The 21615-nt window shown below is 50.3% G+C and overlaps 1 long non-coding RNA gene across 1 annotated transcript; it reads right to left on the reverse strand.

Annotated features, from left to right (window-relative positions):
* Nucleotides 1–18898: 18898 nt before the first annotated feature.
* LOC132691355 (uncharacterized) lies at nt 18899–21163 on the reverse strand. The gene is made up of 3 exons (XR_009615702.2): nt 21119–21163; nt 19400–19451; nt 18899–19009 (listed from the first exon to the last, which is right to left on the reverse strand). It is a non-coding gene; the product is annotated as an uncharacterized LOC132691355 (long non-coding RNA).
* Nucleotides 21164–21615: the final 452 nt, after the last annotated feature.

Here is a 21615-nt window from a genome sequence, read left to right on the forward strand (position 1 = left end):
TCATGAGAGCAGATCTGACATCCCTAACTCGACCAAATTAAAAAGATTTTCCACCTGATTACCCATTGGGTACCAAATGCCAATCACTTGAGAAGTCTCAGACGAGACATCCATTAGAGCAGACAGAGGCTCATTCGTGGCTCTTCAAAGAGTGTCCACCCACACAGGCAAGATTTTTCTTTGGAAGGCGTTCATTTCAAAGAGACACACACATGCACGCACCCCACGGGGCTACTCCTCCATCAGCCTGACCTTCGGTCTTATCTCTTCTACTGAGGCAAGAGTTCAATCCAAGGTCCAAGGAGGCTGGCTAGAAAAGACTCTCCCTGATCTCTCGGCCCCTGGGTTTTGGTGGGAGCCTGGCCTTTTGCTTCTGGACTCTGGAAGAACTTTGCTAACTAGGCCCAGGTCTGAGCCCTGACTGAATTCACCCTGTGACCTAGCGGAGGTCGTGTAAAAGGAAAAGTCACTTAGCATCCCGAAGAGCTGGGAGCGGATGCTCTGGGTGGGTTATTCTGGAAGGGGCTTAAGCCTCATGAGAGGAGGGAGGAGGAACAGTGAGAATCACCGAACTCAGAACAGAGAAATGGATTTTCCCCTCCGGGGACAAAAAAGCAACAGGCCTCGGTGGGGGGCTAAGGCTCGCGGAAGGCTGGGCAGGGAAGCATTGTGTGGTTTGGGAACGCCGCCTGCCATTAGAGAAAGATCAAACTCCTTCAGCCTGGAGAAGTGCCAAGCCAGAGGGAAGAGGTCAACCTGGGACCTCCGCTGTGTCCAGCTCTATGCAGAGCCAGTCAAGCACCTTCACTGTTCTAAGGGCCCTTAGAAGCCACGGTCTCCACCGCCTTCTCCGACAGAAACACAGAGGAGGGAAGGGACGCCTCCAAAGCCATGTACACATCCACGGTGAAGCCAGGGCTAGAACCCTCCGAGATGCGTCTTACTAAAAATGAGGTGTTGCTTTAGATCGGAGAAGGACAAATGTCTGATTTAAGAACCCAGAGAAAGAACCAGTCCCTCTTGGCTGGATCCTGTGATCGGCTAACCCCAAATCGTGTTTCCATCGGGTATGGTGCAATGGAGGCAGCACAGAGCTTTGCTGCAGCATATTCTGTTGGTCACACAAGTAGAGTTTCTGAGTAAAATAATTTCATCGATTTTCTATGGCTTTATTTGCAATGCAAAGTAGCTAGAGTTCAGACTAGCTTCGCCAAAAAGGGGGTTTTTGTTGACACATGCACCCGCACCGAGATAAAGATTAGAGGCCCATTGGAGCCTCAGAGATGACGGGATGCCAGAAACCGCATAGGCCAGGAGGCTTTCAAGCCCCTCTGCATGATGGTTCTATTTCGTCAGGGTAGTCTTCCCATCGTCCCTGGCTCCTCCTAATCTCACATCTCAGGGCTGCGTCCCTGAAGAAAACTCCGATGTCCTCCCTTAGCTCCGGATCAAAAAATCCCAGGCGTGGTCACCCAACAGGGGTCCCCTGCCTACGTCTCTCCTTTGACGAGCCCCTCCCTTCCGCAGAGGGGAGATGTTGATTGGCGAGCGTCTACTGCTCCCGCGTTCTCGTGTTGGTAGAGCCCTTCCTATCCTAGGAAGGCTGCATATTTAGGCTTTAGAACAAACCTATGGGAAACGTTTCGTTTTTCATGTCATCTCTGATCAGTTGCCGGTGGCTATCCTCAGGCCCCTCCTGAAGGAGGTCTATGACCGGCAAGAGACGCAGTGTAGCGACTGATCCGTAATGTCGTCCCCGGTGTGAGAAGGCGAAGACACAGCCTGAAGGCCACACGCTTGTCATCCCTGTGCAAGGGGTCTTAAGGCTGCCTAACCCAAACCGGGGGTACCAGGTGCATCAGATGGGATCTCTGCTTCCAGAATCAAGTGAAAGAGACAGATCGTTGGGAGACTAATTACAACAAAGTGACAAGAACCCACGCCACGGACACGGGGAAGGAAGAGAGTTGACAGAGGAGAGAAAGCAATGTTTCCTGTGGCATAGCCATGTGTCCGTGATCCATGCTGCTCTGAGGGAGGGATGGATAAATAATCATATGATGGCTGTCTTTGTCCCTCCAACACATTTACATGTCTAACAATGCTTCCCTCAGGTTAGTGGTGAAATCATAGCCCATTGTCCAAATACACACACCAGATAAGAGATTATCCAGAAGTGCTCTCTGAAGAGATGATGGGGTGACATCCCCCCGTGATTATTTTCTGTAAATGAGCCATTTGGAGTTCCTGAGGGCTGTGGCACACGTTTTCAATTTACATTTTAAATACTACTCTAATGAAGGGGTTAAAGATTACCAGAATGGTGTCATTCATTAGAACACGACGCATTGGCTTCTGCTCCCTCTAATCTTCCCCCCGTCAGAAATCAGACACACAACCTTGGAGAAGTCACCGATGCCCTCCTTCGATAACTATTCTGACGAGGCAGCTGACGCAGGTCAGGGTCAAGCCCTTCTTCATAGCGCCAGGCACAGATCAGTGCTCAAAAAAAGGTGCTCAGTAAAGGACGGTTACCAAACATCAAGACTTCCATAAGCTCGTGTGCGTGAGAGTAGGCTCCTCGAAAATAGGTCAGATGTGCAGGCCAGGGGCCCAGGGGACCAGCCTCACACTACCTACGTCCAGGTAGAAAATCTGTTGTTGAGTCCAGGCTCAGCAATCTCTTCCTGGCTCAGAATCCATCTTTGGTAAGCTCAGGGGAAGAGGTCAAGCTATGATTTTTGACTTTTACCTAGACTAGAGAAACGAGAGTCTGTCCTGGGCAAATCTGCCCCTTTCTGCACTTTGACCAGGTTAGGAAAACTCATTAAGTCCTGGTTGGTTGGCAGCGAGGTCCGGGAGCCACCGTGGGGGTCCCACCGCTCCCAATACCAGCCACACCACCAAAGCTGGGTGCAGTTTTCCCAGGAGTGCAGTGGGTGAAAGGCAGGTGGGCAGGATGGTGGCCGAGCAGGGACCCGGGGACCCAGCTGTGCGAGGCACACGGGCCAGAGCACCTCCCCCTGGGCTTGGCCAACACCACCACGCATTTGGCCCTGGGCCTGTTTTCCCCTTAAAATTCTAAGCCAAGTGTTTTCAGGAGAATTTAACCCACATGTTTTTTATCCACTTTTATTCATTAGCATTCAGCTCATAAAAACGCTGTTTCCAAAGAGGTGATAGTTGGCCAAGAACCACTCTTTTCTTTATTCCTTTTTTCCTTCCTCTTCCTTCTCTTCCTTCTCCTTGTGCGTCGTCTTGCTTAGAAAAAGAAACGACTTGTCTCCCTCCGGATTTGCCTAAATATCTAAGACCAAATGCCCAAGTTGGCTTGGACGTTAGTACCCACCGACGTGCACAGGTGCTAAGTGACTCCTTCAGGAAAACGCTGGAAGCGGTGATGCTATTCGATGTTCGCTCTGTTAATGCCACCACAGGGGACACTTAGGATAATGCTACTTGTCACGGTACAGTATTAGTCATCTTGATGACTCATAGGAGGGTGGGGGTAGAGCAGGTGGTGGGAAGAATGCTCTTTAACACACAGTTTTGGGAAATTGGGGGTTAGGGTGCGTGTCTTCTGACTCTTGAGGTCCTAAAGGATCTCCTGCTGACATCATAGCCCTGAACTCTGAATCCGGGTCAGCCCATCTTATGGCCTCCTGGACCACTACCCTGGTATGGGGACCTGCAAAACGTACAGAGCACTCCAGGATACCTTTAAGGGACAGAGGGGGGCAGCTGCCCCCCTATCCACCGCAGGGAGTGGAAACAAAGGAAAGGCTGGGCAAGGTCTAACGCCTTTTTTAACATGGTGAACGTGCCCTCCGATGGATGCCATCCTTCGACTGCCTTACGAAACGACTCCTCCCTCCATTGGGGAGGAGCGAAGAGTGGGGAGGCAGAGAACGGGGCTGGAGGACGCCCATGATCCCGGCAAAAGGTGGAGGGAGAGATCTCCTCTCCCTTGCGTTTAACATTCTAGAGTGATTTTTTTTTTCCCCCCAGTGAAGACAAGACCATACTCTTTCCTTCTCTTCTGTTCCTCATGGTACATATATATCAGCGACCTATCAACAAAGAGACGCAAAATGGAAGTTTGGTTATATTGGATAACACTTCAGTCTGTCTCTTGGAAAATACAGGGAAGCACACGGGTTTGAGGTTAGTGTCACGATTTGAAGTGTGGGGCCGGAGTTCTCTCCGCAAAGTGGTTTAAGTTCGAGTGGGATGTTCTGGAGGCCAGCTCCTCCTCCAGCTTGTCCTGTGAGGTCGGGAAGAATTCTGCACCATGCCTCGGGAGACCTGAGTTGGAGAACCGGCCCTGCCCGACTTCCTGGTTACAGATCACCTAGCTCGGTTTACCTCAGCTGCGTCATCTGAGAAGCAGGATAACAACAACAGTCTACCGCACAGACTCAGAAAAGTCGTCGATACGTGGAAAGGGTTTGGAACAGCACCTGGCCCGTGGTAAGGAGTAACTAAGCATTAGGTTTTATCATGGACCCAACCTCATGCCAACGATATTGACTGGAGTCAGAACCCCATCTTCTGAGGGCCACTATTCCCATGTTGGCAGCCAGGACCGCATACTGGATTCATCCGGAACACTTCAAAAAGATACCTGTGTCTGGACCCCCGGCCACATCCAATTGGAAGGAGGACAGGGGCCTGGGAATCTGTTTTTTAGTTTCTTTTTCTTTTTCTTTTTTAAGTTTAGTTACCTTGAGAGAGACAGAGACAGTGTGAGTGGGGGAGGGGCAGAGAGAGAGAGCGAGGGTGGGGGAGCATCCCAAGCAGGCTCCGTGCTGTCAGCACCCACCCAGCCGGACGCGGGGCTCGAACTCACGAAACCTGAGATCATGCCCTGAGCCGACGTCAAGCGTCAGAGCTTGAACCGACTGAGCCACCCAGGCGCCCCTGGGAAGCGGTAGTTTTAAAAAGCTCCCCCGCCAAGCAATTCTCTAGACGGAGAAGCCCGGCCTCGTGTTATTGCCCTCAACTACTTCTAGAGGATTTTTTTGGAGACTAGACTAGAGTCCGGAATCTTTATGGGTGAATGGCAGCATTCACTGTTTGTCAAGATTTTATTCTTTTGTAAGGGGGCCTAAGTTGCTTCTCATGGTTACTCTTGCCTCACGGATGGGAAAAATACATTTTTTCTCTTGTCTTCCTTTCACGAAAGCCCCTGGTGGGGGCTGCGCGCAGGCACACGGGGACTTATTTCAGAAGAACCAGGACAACCCCCCACCCACCGTCTCCCCCTCGCTCCCTTCACCCCCTTCGGGAGAGACACATCTGCTCCCCCCCCCCCCAGTCATTGTCATCTTAATGCACAAAATGACATTATGCCGCAAAGAAGGGGTTCATAAATTATATCTGATTTTAGAAAGTTTTCCAGCCATTGTATAAATGACAGATCTATAAAAGAAGACAGTAAATGAATTTCAAATAAAAAAAAAAATAATTCCATGTTTTTATGGCAGGCTTAAAAAAAACGCGTGGAACAAAACGTTTCTGGGGAGGGCGATATGGGGGCCGTGGAAGGAGCCCTGCCTGGAGGGGGAAGCAGGAGACCCGGAGCCAGAGGGAAACTGGGAGCCGGTCACCAGGTCGGCACGCGTGGACCCGGGCCCCAGAGGCCGGAGGAAGAGTCGTTTCATTCTCTGGCTTGAGGAAAGCAAAGGTCCAAGGTGTGCCAAGAATGGCAGTTCACAGGCGCTCTGACAGGCCTGGAGGCCTAGATTCGGTTGATGGGCAGGCCCTGAACTTCTCAACGCTTACCCTTTCCGCCGGCGTTTGGATGAGGCCGAGTCAAATCGGACAATTTCCCGCTTCTCTCGGTAACCCCCCTCCCCCCCCCCCCCCATTTACAGAAGGTCAGAGAAGTCTCGTGGGAGACAGCTTGCCCTTGAGGTTCAGGGGCACTTAAGCTTGTCTGAAGCCTGGGCTGGTCCCGAGTGGGGCCAAGATTGCAAACCAGGACAAGGAGGGCTCGGAGGGCAAGGAAGACAGAAGGAAGGTGGCCTGACCCCAGGTCTGAGGGTTGCAGAGAAGAGGCCGGCATGGTCATCGGAGGGAACTTGGCACCTTCGCGAAGTCGGTCATGCCGGGAGCCCGGTGGGTCTTGCAAAGGCGCACGAGCCCCGAGGCATCTTGGTTGCTGGCCCTGGCCGGGGGACTAGCGCGGAGGGAGCCGTCACCCAGCGCCCAGCTCTACCTGCAACTCAATCCGGCGTCGGAGGTGACGGAGTCCAGCAGGTGGGCCGCTGTGGAGGAGGAGAGGGGCCCAGCGGTTGGGGGGTTCAGGGCGGGGAGGCAACAGAGTTGTCATACCTCCTCCAGGCAGCATGGGGGCGCGCCTGGGTTGACTTAGCGGGACGAGAAAAGTAACCTGTAATTGCTGCCTGCAGAGTGAGGCGGCGGAGGGAAGGAGAGTCGTCTGCAAATGTGCCATGGGGGGTCCCGGCCTGTGTGTCCCCTGCTGTTTTCCACGAACTACCTACTTTCCTCCTGCATTCCAGTGGCTCTCTTTATTTGTTCAACCAACATGGAACCCAAGTCTGGGACAGGAGCAGAAAGAAAGAACAGAAAAAATCGAGACCAGGGTCCCCAGCCCCGGGGTAAAACGGTGCCCTATTGCGGCTGCTGGGAAGAAGCTCGTGGCTGGTCACCCCCTCCCCTCCTCTCCTTCCCTCTCCACCCCTGCATTCCACGTCTGCACTGCACGTGGATCATCACGTAGACACCCCCCCCTCCCCCCCCCCCCCCCCGCGCCCCGCCCGGCTTTCCGTTCCTTCCAGCAGATGACCCCTGAACGGGGTGGACATCCTTCGCCCGCGGCGCTCGTCCCTCAACGCGTTCCCAAGGACAACGTGCTCCTTGGAGAGGTTCAATGAGAAGAAGGCTTGGAAGCCAAGGGCATTCAGGAAATAATTCATGTTTCATTCCCTTCCTGGAGTCTCCTCCAAAGCGGTGGCCGACAGAAGACTTCTAGGTATTCTGGGCGCCACGAGGTCGTGGTAACTTTGATTAACCCGGCACCTCGGAAGCCTGTGCAGCCACAGGGCGATTTCCCCACAACATGTATGAATATTGTGTTTCTTCCTCTCTCCCCATTACAGTCCTCATTTCTATTCCTGCTTTATTGCTCTTCGGAGAACTAAGCACTCTCTGAAATCCAGTTGTCTGTGTGTATGTATGTATTTATGGACTGTTCTGTTTTCTGTCCTCCCCCATGTGATTTCAGGCTTTATGAGGGTAGGTACCTACACACACATGCATGTGCATTCACACACACACACACACACACACACACACACACACACACAGGGACCTAGAGCAGTACCTGTGATGTCAAAGATCCTCACCCAGTAAATGTTTGTTGTGAGAACTTAAGCCAAAAGCCTTCCCGCTGCCCGTGCTAAGCACTACGGGGCCCAGAAGAAAAGCACTTAGCTTCTACCACCGGGAAAACCCTGCTTCTATAACTCAACTAAAATACCTCCTTTTTGAGACGAACAGCTTGCTCGTCGAAATTGCCGTCGGAACCTCCCTCTACCCACCAATCCAAACCCTTTTGAAATAAATTCTGCCTGGTTCCAACCAGTTTCCCACCTTAGGGAACTCACCTTGGAATTACCCAGCCCTGACCCTAAAAGCCCTAGAAATACCTTCCCGATTCTCCCCGGATTGGGATTCTATCCAGGTGGTGGTTTCTGTTCCTGGAGTTAGGTCTGATGAACTTAGCTCTGCTCCATCAGTAGGGTTTCTGAGGGTCTCTCCGAGGGCCGGTGATTGACAACTCAGTTAACGCAGAATGCACGAGTCCCGTGAACTGCTAATTCACAGAACCAACCTTGGCAAACAGGCTTTTTGCAGGTCGGGAAATAAGTTTCTTAGCCTGGAATCCAAGTCGTTTGGGTCTTTTGGTGTTTTTTTGGCTGGGTCCTGGCTACTTCACATACTCTCCTACCGTGCCTTGCACCAGTGCTAACAGATTGCTGGGTCCCAAGTGGCCCCTGATCTACCACGAACTTACCTGAAAGCAGGACCTTTCTTTTCTCAGTGGTCCGAGAGGAAGTACAATCCCACTTCTGCTCTTCTCAAACGGTTGGCATTATAAAGTTTGCCAGAGCTTCCATAACAAATTTGCACAAACTCCGTGGCTTAACAACAGAAATGTATGAAACCTAGGTATCTCCTTGTCTCTTTCAGCCTCGGGTGGTTCCAACGTTCCATGGCTTGTGACGGCCCCTCTCGCTCTTTACACAGCTTCTCTTCTTCCTGTTTGTCTCTCCTCTATGTCTCTCTCTTTAAAAACAAAATATTTATTTTGGGGGAGAGTGCAAGTCAGGGAGGGGCGGAGATAGGGCGACAGAGGATCTGAAGCGGGTTCTGCCTTGACTGGCTGACAGCAGTGAGCCCGATATGGGGCTCGAACTCAGCAAACAGTGAGATCATGACCTGAGCCGAAATCAAGAGCCCGATGCTCAACCGACCGAGCCACCCAGGTGCCCCTCTCCTCTGTGTCTCTTACAAAGACACTTCGCACTGGGGTTAGCGCCTGCCTGCCTAATCCAGGATGATCTATCACCAGATCCTTAATGTAATTAGATCTGCAAAGACTCTTATTCTATCTAAGGTCACATTTGTGGATTCCTGGAATCAGGATGTAGACCTATCATCTGGGCGGCCACCATTCGACCCAGGAGAGGGCTAGAATTAAATACAATAATTCATGAAGCATTGTTTGCCAAGGGAATAAAATGCATTGTAGAGGTAAGGGACCAGCGTTGTTTGCACAGTACAGAAATGGACCTCTTCCTTACTCGTGGACTTCTTGAAATAACTTGGAATGATCTCTCCCGCTTTGGATTTCCGCCTCTGGAATCTTCTCACTGAGAACTTCTAGCCACCTTCAGGACAAAACGTTTGAGGTCTCCACGGCCCAGGGGATCCCAATCTTTGCAGCCTTGCCCTCCACTGCGCCCCTCCTGCCAAGCCAGCTGTGACACCTCTCTGGGCCGTAAACACAGCCTGTGCAATCCAGCCCCCAGGCTTGTGTCCAGGCTGTTCCTCCCACCTAAAGCACCTTTCCCTGCTCTTCTCTTCCAGTCTCGGTGTCCGCCCATCAAGGACTCCAAACACAAGCATCTGTTTTCCTCACCCTTGACCACTGCCTCTCAATCCACAGTAAGAAGTGATTGCTTTCTTTAAAGTATCTCAGACGTTTCTGTCCCTCTCTAACCACTGACTCTGCCCTCGTAATCCGTATGTATGTCAGTCTTCCACACCATACGCAGAGGTCAGTGACACGGAGATCTCCTCTTTTCCTTCTCCTGTCCCCAACCTAGTTGGTTTCCTTCCTCTGTCACCCCCACCATGTACTCTTCTCCTTCTCCCCCTTCCTTTTCCCCTCTTTCTTCTTCCCCCTTCCTTTCCCCTTCTCTCTGACCGACTCCTTCTTTACAAGAAGTGTCCCTTTCCGCCTGGTAGACATTTTACTTCTATTATTTAATTCCAACAGCTTACGACACGCAATGGCATTATCTCCACGCTACGTGATGCAGGAGTCAACTCAGGTTTGCAACACTTACATGTATGTGCCGAGGGACGAGGCCGAAATTCAAATCCCGACCTGTCGGCCGCCACAGGGCCTCTGCTCCCCACGAAATACGGCCTCGCACGGTCCCCACGCCCCAGCCCTGATAGAGCGCCTTGCACACAGTGGGTATTATGCAAATGTGTGCCGAATAAATGAACAGATGTTGAATCATTGGGGCCATTTAAAATATTTTTAAAATAGCAGAGGAGGGTAGGAAAATCAGATCGTTTGAGCCCAAGCTATTTGCGCTTCTGCCGATCGCCGCCAAAGCGTCTAAACAGCATGTTTGTTAGTGGTCTGTGGGTTAATTAGTAGGTGCCTGCTTGCTTCTGTGGAAATGAGACCTCATTATCCTGTCTTTTTTATTTCAAGTCTGACATTTATGAAAGGTGAACAGATATCTGTAAAAGCAGCCAACCACTGCAGGGCTCCTGCCTTGACAAAAATACTTTTGTGTTTGTTTTCCTGGGAGCCGACACTGTTGGCTTCTTTGGCAAGACTTTTTTAAAACATGAAACTTGGGATTACAGATGGGAGGCTGAGATCTGGCAGCCCCATCAAAGCGGCAGAAGGACAGGGGTCTCTCTCTCGGTAGTGACCTCTCTGGCCCCGTCCCCGGCGGCTGAGCCCCTTGGCTGCCCGAGGAACAGGTCATCGCTGCGAATCCTGGCGGCCACCCTTCGAGTCTACATCTGCTGTTAGGAAAGGGTCAAGTTCAGAGGCCTCTGGGGCTCAAAACAGGGGGCGGATCAGACCATGAGTGGCATTCACCTTCCATCGCCGGGCTGGACCACACTAGTATTTTCTCAGAAGAGTTTTCAGCTGCTTTGCTTCCCCGCATGGGAGCTTCTCTTTTTGCTCTGAGTTTCTAGGTAACTCTGCCCGGTGGGAGACTCTTTGCAGCCAACGATAGTGGTAAAAAGAGCTCACGTTGATCGAGGATATGTTACATGCCCTGCACTGTTCTGAAGGCCACGCGTTCCCACGGCAAGGCCATGAAGTAAATAGAATCGCGCTAAACGTAAAGCGATAGCTGGCTCTTGATGCATCAGGGCTCCCTCCCGTGAAGGTCACCGTCAAAGCCCATCCGACGACACAGCTTAAATGCATGCAATATCTCCGGACAGTTGGCTTCAAAATTACGTGAATACTCATGTAATGCTTACCATCTGGCCACGCGATGTCCGGTGCTTTCCGCTCACTGGATCCTCGGAACATCCGTAGGATGTTGGGGGTGTCCTTATTCCCATGAGGAAATGGAGGCACAGGAAGGCTGACGAGTTGCCCAAGGTCACCTTGCTGCGAAGCAGGACAGCTGGGATTCGAACTCAGCCAGACTCCACTGTGCTTGTGAGCTTTCTTGGGTCATGAAGCCCTTCCAGAAAGTACTGAAGGCTGTGGCTCTGGAGAAGCCCACGTTAAACAAGCTTCTGTCCTCGACGAGATGCCTTAATGACAGAAGCAACAATGGTTTGTGTTGTCTATCTGTCTTTGTTGACGTGTTCTCTGAGCTTAATGCTTCATAGTGGCTCAATAATCCATGTTCAGGGAAATAAATGGGCAGCGCCTCAGGTGACAAGATAGGTATGATGGCTAATTTTATGTCTGCTTGAGGGGGCCAGGGGGTGCCCAGATAGCCGACTATTTCTGGGTGTGTCGAGGAGGGTGTTTCAGGAAGAGATTGGCATTTGAATGGGAAGAGCTGAGTAGGGCAGGCAGCCTTCCCCACGGAGGGTGGGCCTCATGGAATCACCGAGATCCCAGAGAGGAGGAAAAAGTGGGGGGCAGGTGAATTCGCTCAAGAGGCTAGAGTCGCAGGTTTGGCTGCAGAGAAGCCATTTAACTTTTCCGGAAACTTTGATTTACCGTCACCTTTGCAAGGAGGTAATAGCACCTGCCGTACCTCCGTTGTGGGTGCCTGATCTGTTTAGGGGACGTCTGGGTTGTTGTTGTTTTCACGCATTTAGACTCCAGAAGTGGGTGGGCCGTAGATGTGGGCCACACATCTGGGTTGTGGCACTTCATTAACCGTGCGTCTTAGGAACGTCTGTTTTCTCACCTGTAAAATGGGTCCTCGAAAGTATTGGCCTCACCGGGTTGATTGAGGATTACATGAGTTGATATACGTGAAATCCTTAGAACAGTTCCCGGAACGTGGCAAGTACTATATAAGTGTGTTGCTGTTACAATAATTATTGGTATCGTAATCACTCAAGGGAGTCTTAAAAAGCTCCACTTGGGAAGGCAGGTAAAAGCTCATGCCCTCCCCTTGCTGGTGAAGAAGCCACAGAGAATTCTAGGGGCACCTGGGAGGCTCAGTCGGTTAAGCGTCCAACCCTTGATTTGGGCTCGGGTTATGATCTCACGGTTTCGTGAGTTTGAGCCCCAACCTGGGCTCTGTGCCGACCCCGTGGAGCCTGCTTGGGATTCTCCCTCTCTCTCTGCAGCCCCCACCCCCGACCCGCCCTGCCCCGTGCCCCCATCCACACTATCTCTGTCTCTAAATAAACTAAAAAAAAACCCCAGAAGTCAAAGAATTCTCTGTATTACTTCCGCAACTTTTATATAAGTCTAAAATAATTATAAAACCAAAAAAATACAAAAACCAAAAATCCTTGGTAGGTCCTTATGGACTCCCAGATCAGGTCTGAACTTCCTTGCGTGGCAGACAGAGGGGACTTTCACGAGCTGGCCACGGCCTGCCTCCCCTCCATCCCGTGGCCCTGCCATCTTTGCTCCTGCCGGGCCAGACTCCCGGACATCCCCCCAACAGGTCTCAGAGCCCCTGTCTTTGCGTGTGCTGTGCTCCCTGCCGGGAGCGTCCTCCCTCTGGCCGCACCTGCTGAGCTTTCGTTTCGCTTTTAAGTCCAAAGGGAAGCACCTTCCGTTCTGTGAAGTCTTCCTCAACTTCGTGCGCCTGGCTGGTCCCCTCCTCCTGCCCCTGCTCAGTGCCTGTGCTCGTTTCTGGCCTCACAGCCTCTCTCCACTGTATGGGGATGTGTGTTGCCAGGCCGTGCTCCTCTGTCACCTGTGAATGTCGGGAGAGCAGGTGCACGTGTTGGGCCTCTGAGTTCACGAGTCGGAAGCACCGAGACTCGCGAGAACTTTGACTTGCTGCGGCGAGCGTTGCCTTCTCACTAACCGGTCCTACCGTGCGTGAGGGCTTCCACCAGGAACCTGGGAGTCCGCCTTTCCCCTTCTCCTGCCTCCTGTCCCCGGTCCAGTCAGTCTGGGCCAGTCCACTCTGTCCCAGGGAGCCCTTCATCCACGCCCGCTAGGTAGAACTTTCCTACCTAGTCTTGGCACCTCACTTCCCATCAGTGCTCAGAGCACAGCCGGGGGACCGTCTTCGTAAGGAACTTCTTGGTCGCAGCGTCCTTGCTTCAGCCTCCCCGGAGCCTCCCAGCGCCCCTCCGCTGACTCACACGTTCCTCCGTGGAGTCTGTAGGGTTTTCCTTACTCGCCTCTGCAATGTCCCCGGGCTTTGATTTCTCTGCGCCTTCCGAGTCGTCCAACCTTCGGGCCTTTGTATAAGCAGTGCCCCTGATCGTACGCTTGACCCGCCTTCCCCGCCTCACCGCATCCTTCGGGTGTCTACTGCTCCGTCCGTCTGGTCTTCACGGAGCGGGGCTTCCCTGGGTGAGCCACCTCTGACCCCTGAGACGGGGGTCAGGTCTCCAGTTGGCAACTTTCCTGGTAGCTTTTCCCTTCATCGCATTTATCTGTTAGGATGACCGAACGTGCCTGTTTGCCAGGACAGAGGATACAGTCTCCGGATCCAGGACCTCAGCGCTGAAACGAGGTAAGTCCTGGTCAAACCGAAACAACTTGGCTGCCCTACTTGTCACATGTCGTTCTGCTGTTCAATGCCCGCTCACAAGATGAAGCGCCGTGAGACCCGAGGTCTGAGCGTTTTCTTCACGTCTCCATTCCAAAGCTAGAACCGTGCTTGACGTGCTTAGTAGATTTGTTGGACGGCTGCATGGACGGACGGCTGCATGGACGGACGGCTGCGTGGATGGGTGTTTGGGTGGCAGATCCTAAAGAATCCTTCCAACCCTTGAGTCTGGGGCTCAGTAAAGGAAAACCAAATGAAAGAATAGTAAGAAGAACAATCCTTTCAAATATCCCTGGGGGCGACGGGTGAATGAACTCGGCCTGCGGGAAGGACCGAAATGAGAACGAAAGGTTATTTCTGAACAGGATGCCTAAGTCCAGGCGTGAAAAAGAGACAAGAAGCAATGGCTCCAGTAAAATGAGGTCCACAAGATACCGTGCTGAGCCCTCTCCATGCATTCGTTCCTTAGAATTGCCCTATCCGGGAGGTACAGTTTTTCATTTCTCTTTTGCAAGCGAGGAAAGCGAAGGATTGTAAGGTTAGGTAAACAAGTCCCAGGTCACGTGCTCAGTGGAATTAGAGATGCCACTAACCCCCGCCCCCCCCCGCCCCCCATCTCCGGAGTCTGCAATGATTAACTTGCCTCTTCCTCGCTTTACAGAGCCCTTTGCACTTCTCAGTCTCTGGGTGCTAATGAGCGAGAATGGGGTCACAGGGGAAAAAAAGGGAAATGCATGGAAAGAAAGAGGGGCCAGAATTGGAACAGGAACCAGAGGAACACCCCCTGCCCGGCCCCTCCCTGCTCTGCAGTCATCTGGGGCCCGGGAAAGAGTCTGAATAACAGAGAAATCATAAGAGAAACACAATCTCGGTAGTATTAGGAAATCAGAGCTAAATGGCCATTCCCTAGGATTTGCACGTGGAAATTCTCCTTCTCCATAGAGGAGAATTGAGGTATTGATTGCATTTATTTTTTCATGACACAAAAGGTAAATTAATCCTTTTAGAACAGAAAACATGTTTTTATTACATTCTGAGTAATTTCCTTTGAAAAAGAAAAACATTTTTTAAAGCTACTGGCAGTAAAACTAGATTTCTCCCCCCTCCGCGCACACACATCTTAGATGAGAATGTGTGTCGTTATTCATGCATAATCTGATTCCAAATGATTCCTTGTTTACAGTTTGTGTTTTTTCGTATTTCCTCATGTAAGCAAGAATTAATACACTCAGACATGAAAGAAATAAGCTAAATTATTTTTACTGCCTCTCTTTAGGACATACAATATGTCTTCTTTAACTCTCAATGATATGCAAAACAGTCAGAGGAAAACACAAATAAATACCTATGGAAACAAAGACAAATATCCCCGGTGGAAGGAGAGAGTGTGGGTTGGGTTGCCTGGCTTGCCTGGCTTTTCTTCTCCCCGGAGCCTGCTGGGGGGACCAGGCTGGTCTGGGACTCGCCCTGGAGCTGGTCTGCCCCTTCCCTGGGCCCATCAGATGCCAGATCCCCCCTGGCACGCGTTCTCATCAAGCCTCCCAGCTGAGCTGAAAGCCAGGGGGAACAGCCAGATGTGCGGGCTTTCTGCGCATCTGGGGAGGGTGGCTCCTTGGGGGGGAAAGCCCTAGCTATTTCCAGCCTTTCCACCTCCAACAGAGCGAGCTGCCGGCGAACTCTGGTGTGGGCGAATCCTCCGAAGACGGTTATCTGTGTTAATTTGTCCGCTAGTTTATCCCAGAAGCGACTGCGATTTCACAGCCTCCCCTACTCCTTTTGAAGAGCCTTGGTTATAACACACGGGGGGGCCCCGGGGCCAGAATGATGAGCGAGACACGGAGCCCACGGCCTCTCAGGTGCCCGCCCCGTGCCCACGCACACAACCCCGAGAGCGAGCGTCTCCTCAGATGTGCACGCTGGCCACCGGCTCGGGCCTCCCCCGTAGCCTCAGCCCCGAGATGTGTCTCTGGCAGAAATAACTTCACATCCACTGCATGTATGCTTCCTTTCTCGGGCACTCTTTTCCTGGCCATCTGATGGCCTTGTATTTGGCTAGCTGACACCTCAGTAGACGCTATCTGTTTAAAAATACGTTTCTCCCTTTTAATTCTTGCGTTGCATAATGCTCTTTGGTAGTGTCATTATAAGAAAAACACAGAAGCCTTTTTTTTTTTCTTTTTTTCCACTTAGAGCAGGGATGAAATGGCCTACCTTTGATAGGGATTCTCAAGAGGGACTGTAACAAGGCTGTAAAGTTTGACCTTATGAATCCAGAATACGATGGCCGCTGGGAACTTCGGGTCCCCTGTATCCCCGGACCTGCGTCTCCTCATCCCATTATCCCCGGTACTCTTTGAAGGGATAAACTGGCTTTATTTTCACTCCAAGTCAAATAAAGTTTCTTTCTTGTCATCTGTTAGTAGGTCTTAGGTTCAGAGGACAGCTGGACCTTACACAGCTAGACGCCACGGTGAAACTGAAGTGAAATATGCCAGTGACTTACAGAGTCTTAACCAGGTGCCAGCCCTTTTCCTAAGCTGTCACTTAATCCTCAGTCCAGAACCTCCCTTGGACCTGGGCAAGAGGGGCCCCTGCCCTGTGCCCTGTGTAGGTGTGTGAGTGCATGCATGTTCCCTGGGCTCTGATCTGGCCCTTTGGTGACAGTGCCTCTCCCCATGGTGAGGAGACTCGGGGCCAAGGGGATATGCTCTCCTGGAACCATTGTCCCTTCTTCTAGATCACACTAAGGATGCCCAGGACCTCAGAATTTTCTGCTCACATACAGGCTGCATATGCCTCTGTCCTGGGTTTGTCTTCTCAAGGGGAGACGGTGTAACCAATGAGTGTCCCCCAGGTCTAGAGATGACTGTCAATGGGTGTGAGGGTAAACTTGGGGGAATGGAGCTGAACTTGGGGTAAAAGGTTGTTGTTTGGGGTTGTTTGGAGCAAAGACAGGTAGATCGCCCACCTGAGGGCCCTTTGTCGGCCATTTCTTTAGCCCACAAATGGTAGGAGTGGGCTCACGACCTTACGACATTTTCTTAGCCTGATCTCTGTTTTATAGTACAAGTTGCTGAGATCCAGAAAAAGTCCAGTAACTTCTCCAAATGTACACACGGAGTGGATGGTAGGGCCCAGATTTTAACGTGGACATTTGGCTTTGGTGTCCCCAACTTTATCCACTGTTCCCATGTCCTGAAGATCTGTGATCCCACTCCTGAGATTATCACCACCCAGCAATGCAGTATCACAGCCTAATAGGGAGACGGTGACAGGTATACCAGAAGCAGCGTCTACTGTCATTCAGGGCTTCCAGGGACCGGGCCACATGTGTATATGTATATATGTGCATTTATACACATATATATGTCAATAATAATGTGTGTGTATATGAAAATATTTATTATGAGATATTGGCTCATACAATTATAAAGGCTGAGAAGTTCCATGATTTACCATCTGCAAAGGTGGAGACCCAGGAAAGCTGGTGGTATAGTTCAAAGTCACAGCAGGCAGGAAAGTCAAGGGTGAGATTCTAGTTCTGCTCTGAAGGCCTGAGGACCAGGAATGCCGAGGGCAGGGGAAATCAATATCATCGTCCAGCAACCAAGCAGAACTAATTCAACCTTCCTCCACCTTTTTTTTCCATGGAGGGCCACAACAGATTGGATAATGCCCTCCCACATCGGGGAGGGCCATCTTCTTTACTTAGTTCACCAGTTCAAGTGCTAATCTCTTCTAGAAACAGCCTCACAGATATACGCAGAAATAATGCACAACCAGCCATTTGGCATCCTGTGGCCCAGTTGAGTTGACAGATAAAATCAACCATCACCACTAGTCAGTAAACCTTAGCTTTGAAGCAGAGTCTTAGAAGTTTCCTAATGGCCCAGGAGCTACTCACTTGGTTGCTTTATTGTGGGTCAACCCTACAGGTCAAGGGGGACTGGTCAGTAGCTGAACAGATGAGAGAGCAGTAGGGGCCTAGTGACATCACCGAGTGTGGGACCTTTAATCAATGATAAACACTGAGATCAACTAAGTACCTTTTCCTAGACCTGTTCTATCCAACATGGCCACCAGTAGACACATACGGCTATTTAAAGTTAGACCGGTTAAAATTAAAGAAATTAAAATTTCAGGTTCCCGGTAGCATTAGCTACATGTCAAGTGCCCAATAGCCTCATGTCTCTGGTAGCTACCATATTGGACAGTACAGACACTTCAGAAACTTCTATTGGACAGCCCTTCCCTGGACAATCTTTGAATGGCCTTTGGTAATAGTGCTGATGTAGAAAGGACGTGCTCTCAAACTTTTTGCCTTATTTCCATATGCCAGATGAATGTTCTAACATACTCAAGTAAGGTTGGGGTTCTGTAGTCTATATATTTGGGAAACTCTTAATAAGTTAAATTGGGTTCTTGATTTTTAAGGCCTAAATATGCTAATATGCATTTTGACTGCCAAAGAAGGAGCTAGAGAAGAGAAGGTTTTCCAACTTATTTGGGCCATATCATCCTTTTTTTTTTTTTTTTTTTTTTTTTTTTTAATAAATTTCTTGAGTCTAACGTTCCATCCTTGAATCTAATCAATCTGAAAAATACTTCTCTGGAGGATAAATATGAAACCAAACTTCTTGGGTCTCTTGTTCTTGGAAACGTTGTTTGCCATGTCAGAAGTTGACTACCCTAAGGTCTGCGTGCTGGACAGGCCACCTGTGCTCCAAATGACATCTTAGATGAACTCACGGCTGACAGTCGCCCCTGCCAAAGCACCAGACGTGATGGAGTCGCCTTAGTCCCTCCAGACCAGACCAGTCATCGACTGATGCCTCTGTGTGACATTAGGTGGTGCCCAAATTTCTGACTTAAAGAATGCACCAGAGGGGCGCCTGGGTGGTTCGGTTGGTTGAGCACCCCAGTCTTGATTTCATCTCAGTTCATGATCCCAGGGTTTGGGGATCAAGCCCTGTGTTGGGCTCTGCACTGAATGTGGAGCCTGCTTAAGATTATCTCTTTCCTCTGCCCCTCTGCCCCTCCTCACTGCTTGCAGGCTCTTTCTCTCTCTCTTAAAAAAAAAAAAAATTAAACTAAATGAAAAGAATCCATGAGACAGAATAGGTTGGTGTTCCATTAAGTCTCTAAGCATTGGGTAGTTAATTTCTCCAGCAAGGAAGTAACGCAGTTAACAAATCATTCACCTGTCCCTAGCTCAGAGTTTCTTTTCAGTCTTCGAAAGAAAAACCAAACCAAATATAGTATGCCAAATAGTGATTGTTACACAGGGAGTTGGATTAAGGTATAAAGAAAGGGGAAAGCCAAACTAGCCGGAAAACTCTGTACTAGTTATCCACTGCTGCATAACAAATTACCTTACAACTTCTTGGCCTAAACGAAACAAATCTTTATCATCCTACAGTTGCTGGAGGTCAGGAAGGTAGGTGCGGCTTAGCCGGTCTTCTGGCTCAGTGTCTCTCAGAAGCTGTCATTAAGGCGTCAGCCGGGGCCATGGTCATCTTAAGCCTCAAGTGGGGAAGGATCCGCTTCCCAGCTCGCTCATGTGGCTGTGGGCAGGGTTCAGGTCCTCACGGGTTGTTGGTCAGAGATTCCCCGCCCGCCCCCCGCGCCCCCCGCGCCCCAGGTCCTGGCCATGTGGACCTCTCTACAGGGCAGTTCACAGCATGACAGCTGGCTTCAACAGAACAAGCGAGAGGCCAAGAGGTGAACAAGACAGAAATTGCGATCTTTTGTAACCAGATCTCAGAAGGGAGACGTCATCATTTTTGCCTTATTCTATGGATTACAAGCGAGTAACTAGGTCCAGCCCACGCTCACAGGGAGGGGATTATAAAGGGCCTGAAGGAATGGGAGGCGGGGATTATGAGTGGCCATCTTTGAAGGTGCCCACTACCTTAATCTTTCAAGTGCTTAATGAGATTGTGCTGCAGATTTACCTGATGGCCAGCAGTGTTCTTGCCCTGACACGCAGGGAGCAGTGACAGCATCCTATTAAATAGGGTGTGACCATTACAAATGCAAAATAACAGACCACAATATCTGTCTTCCTGATGCATCTACATATCTGCCTTCTCACTCCTTGCCCCCGTTACCCTTCCTGTTTGTGAATCATTTTAGCCAAGTTCATGCAGCCTTAAGTCTCTGAGGCAAGGACATCTCAAGCTAGACTTTCCATGTTTGAGGTTCTGCTACTCTCTTGGCCAACCTCATGCATTCTTGTGTTCCTTCTGCCGGCTGCTGGTATTGATGGACCCGAATAGATCACGGGGACCTACCAACCTGAGCCATATTCATTATCGATGCGTCTAAGGAGCCTGAAATTCAGTTAATTTTATCTAAGCAGCTGTTAATGTTGTTCCTCCTGAATCATGGGAAGCAGATGAAATAATCCTCCCCACCCAGCAAGAGGAAAAGACTCAACACGCACAATGGGATGTATATGAGCTCTGGGCATAAGATTCCTAGATGTCATGAGGATAGCTTCAATTTTTTTTTTAATTTTTTTAAAAATGTTTGTTTACTTTTGAGACAGAGAGAGACAGAGTGCGAGCGGGGGAGGGTCAGAGAGAGAGGGAGACACAGAATCTGAAGCAGACTCCAGGCTCCAAGTTGTCAGCACAGAGCCGAGGTGGGGCTCGAACTCACAAGCCCTGGGATCATGACCGGAGCTGAAGTCAGATGCTTAACTGACTGAGCCACCCAGGCGCCCCAGGATAGCTTCTATATTAAAGCGACTGTAAGAAGGTGAAAAATCAGCCATCTGGTCAAAATTAGCCCCTAAGTAAATCCCCCTGAATTCCACAGAAAGTACAGAACACGTGGTTTTGTGTACAGGCTCTCAAAAATCCTATCACATTGAGTGTTCTATGCTCTGCGTTGGAAAAGATCATCATTTCTTCACCTGAACCCCAGAGGAAGAGGTTGGCTTCGTTGACTAGGCTTCTTCTACCCAACAGACTTATTTAGTTTATGCCTGACAGGTTTGCAAGAGTTTATACGACTAAAATGGCTGTACGATGTGGTTTTACTGTTTGTGTTTTTTTTTATTATTGTTATCGTATCAATAAGACAAAGACAACAAAGAACGAGGACAGACCACATGAGAACTTAGACAGTCTAGTAACAGTATAGCTCAGGGGCTGGTGAACTTATTCTGTAAAGGCCCAGAGAGTAAATAATTAGAAGGCCATGTTGCTTTTACGGCCCTGCCTCATATCGTGATAGCAGACAGTGCATAAATGAATGGTCATAGCAACATCTCAGCAAAACCTTTGTTACAAAAACAGGTGTCCGGTTAAACCTGGATGACAGGTCATGGTTTGCCAACCCTCGGGGTGGCTGAGCTCTTGCTTGCCTAGTCTATCTTGGGCTGAATCTCTGTAATCATCCATCTATGCATCCGTCCATCCATTCGACCCACCCAGCCAGCTAGCCACTCACTGATTCAAATTCGTGCTATTGAGGGTCTACAGTGTAAACGAGGCACAGACATCTACAGAGGTGGGGCACCATTGCCTTTGTTTCATGCTGAGGCAAGAGGTAATCGTGGCTGTTCCTACACCTCTGACTGTCGCTGAGATTAGTGAAGGAAGGTAAGGCAAGTCCCCAAAGTCAGGACATCCCCTCTTTCACATTTAATTGCCTCCTACACCTACCTTCATTCCAAGCTGTCTCTTTTACTTCTTAACTCCTCCTTGAGCTGCAAGGAGGAAAAACAAACAAATAAGCAAATCTTAAAATTGGGGCTGCAACTCATAGAGCCTTTGCCCAGGCACAAGGTGTGGAGCGGGGAGATCAGCAGGCCCCGGAGCCAGGGCCCTGCACCCCCCTGGCAATCCTCTTGCTTTTTGTAAGGTTCCCCTTCCTGCCTTCTACTGTGTCCTTAACCATTATTTGTAAGATGTTCCTGTCGACCCCAAGCCTTCTCAGTGTTGTCGCTAGTTCCCTTTGGGAAACTATAAAGAACGTCCACCACCACGCCCAGGGTGCTGTCCTCAATCACTCAGTCCAGAAGGACTTCCAAAGTCAGCCGCAAGCCCGCAGAAACCGGACAAACGGCAAATACCCGGAGCCCAGTGTTGTATGAGGCCATGACCTTGCCCTGAAAAACGTAGAACAAAACGACAGAGGGATGCTTGTGGACTTCCCGGGT

Source organism: Panthera onca, chromosome E2 (genome assembly GCF_046562875.1).
Source record: "Panthera onca isolate mPanOnc1 chromosome E2, mPanOnc1 haplotype 2, whole genome shotgun sequence".
Lineage (NCBI taxonomy): Eukaryota > Metazoa > Chordata > Mammalia > Carnivora > Felidae > Panthera > Panthera onca.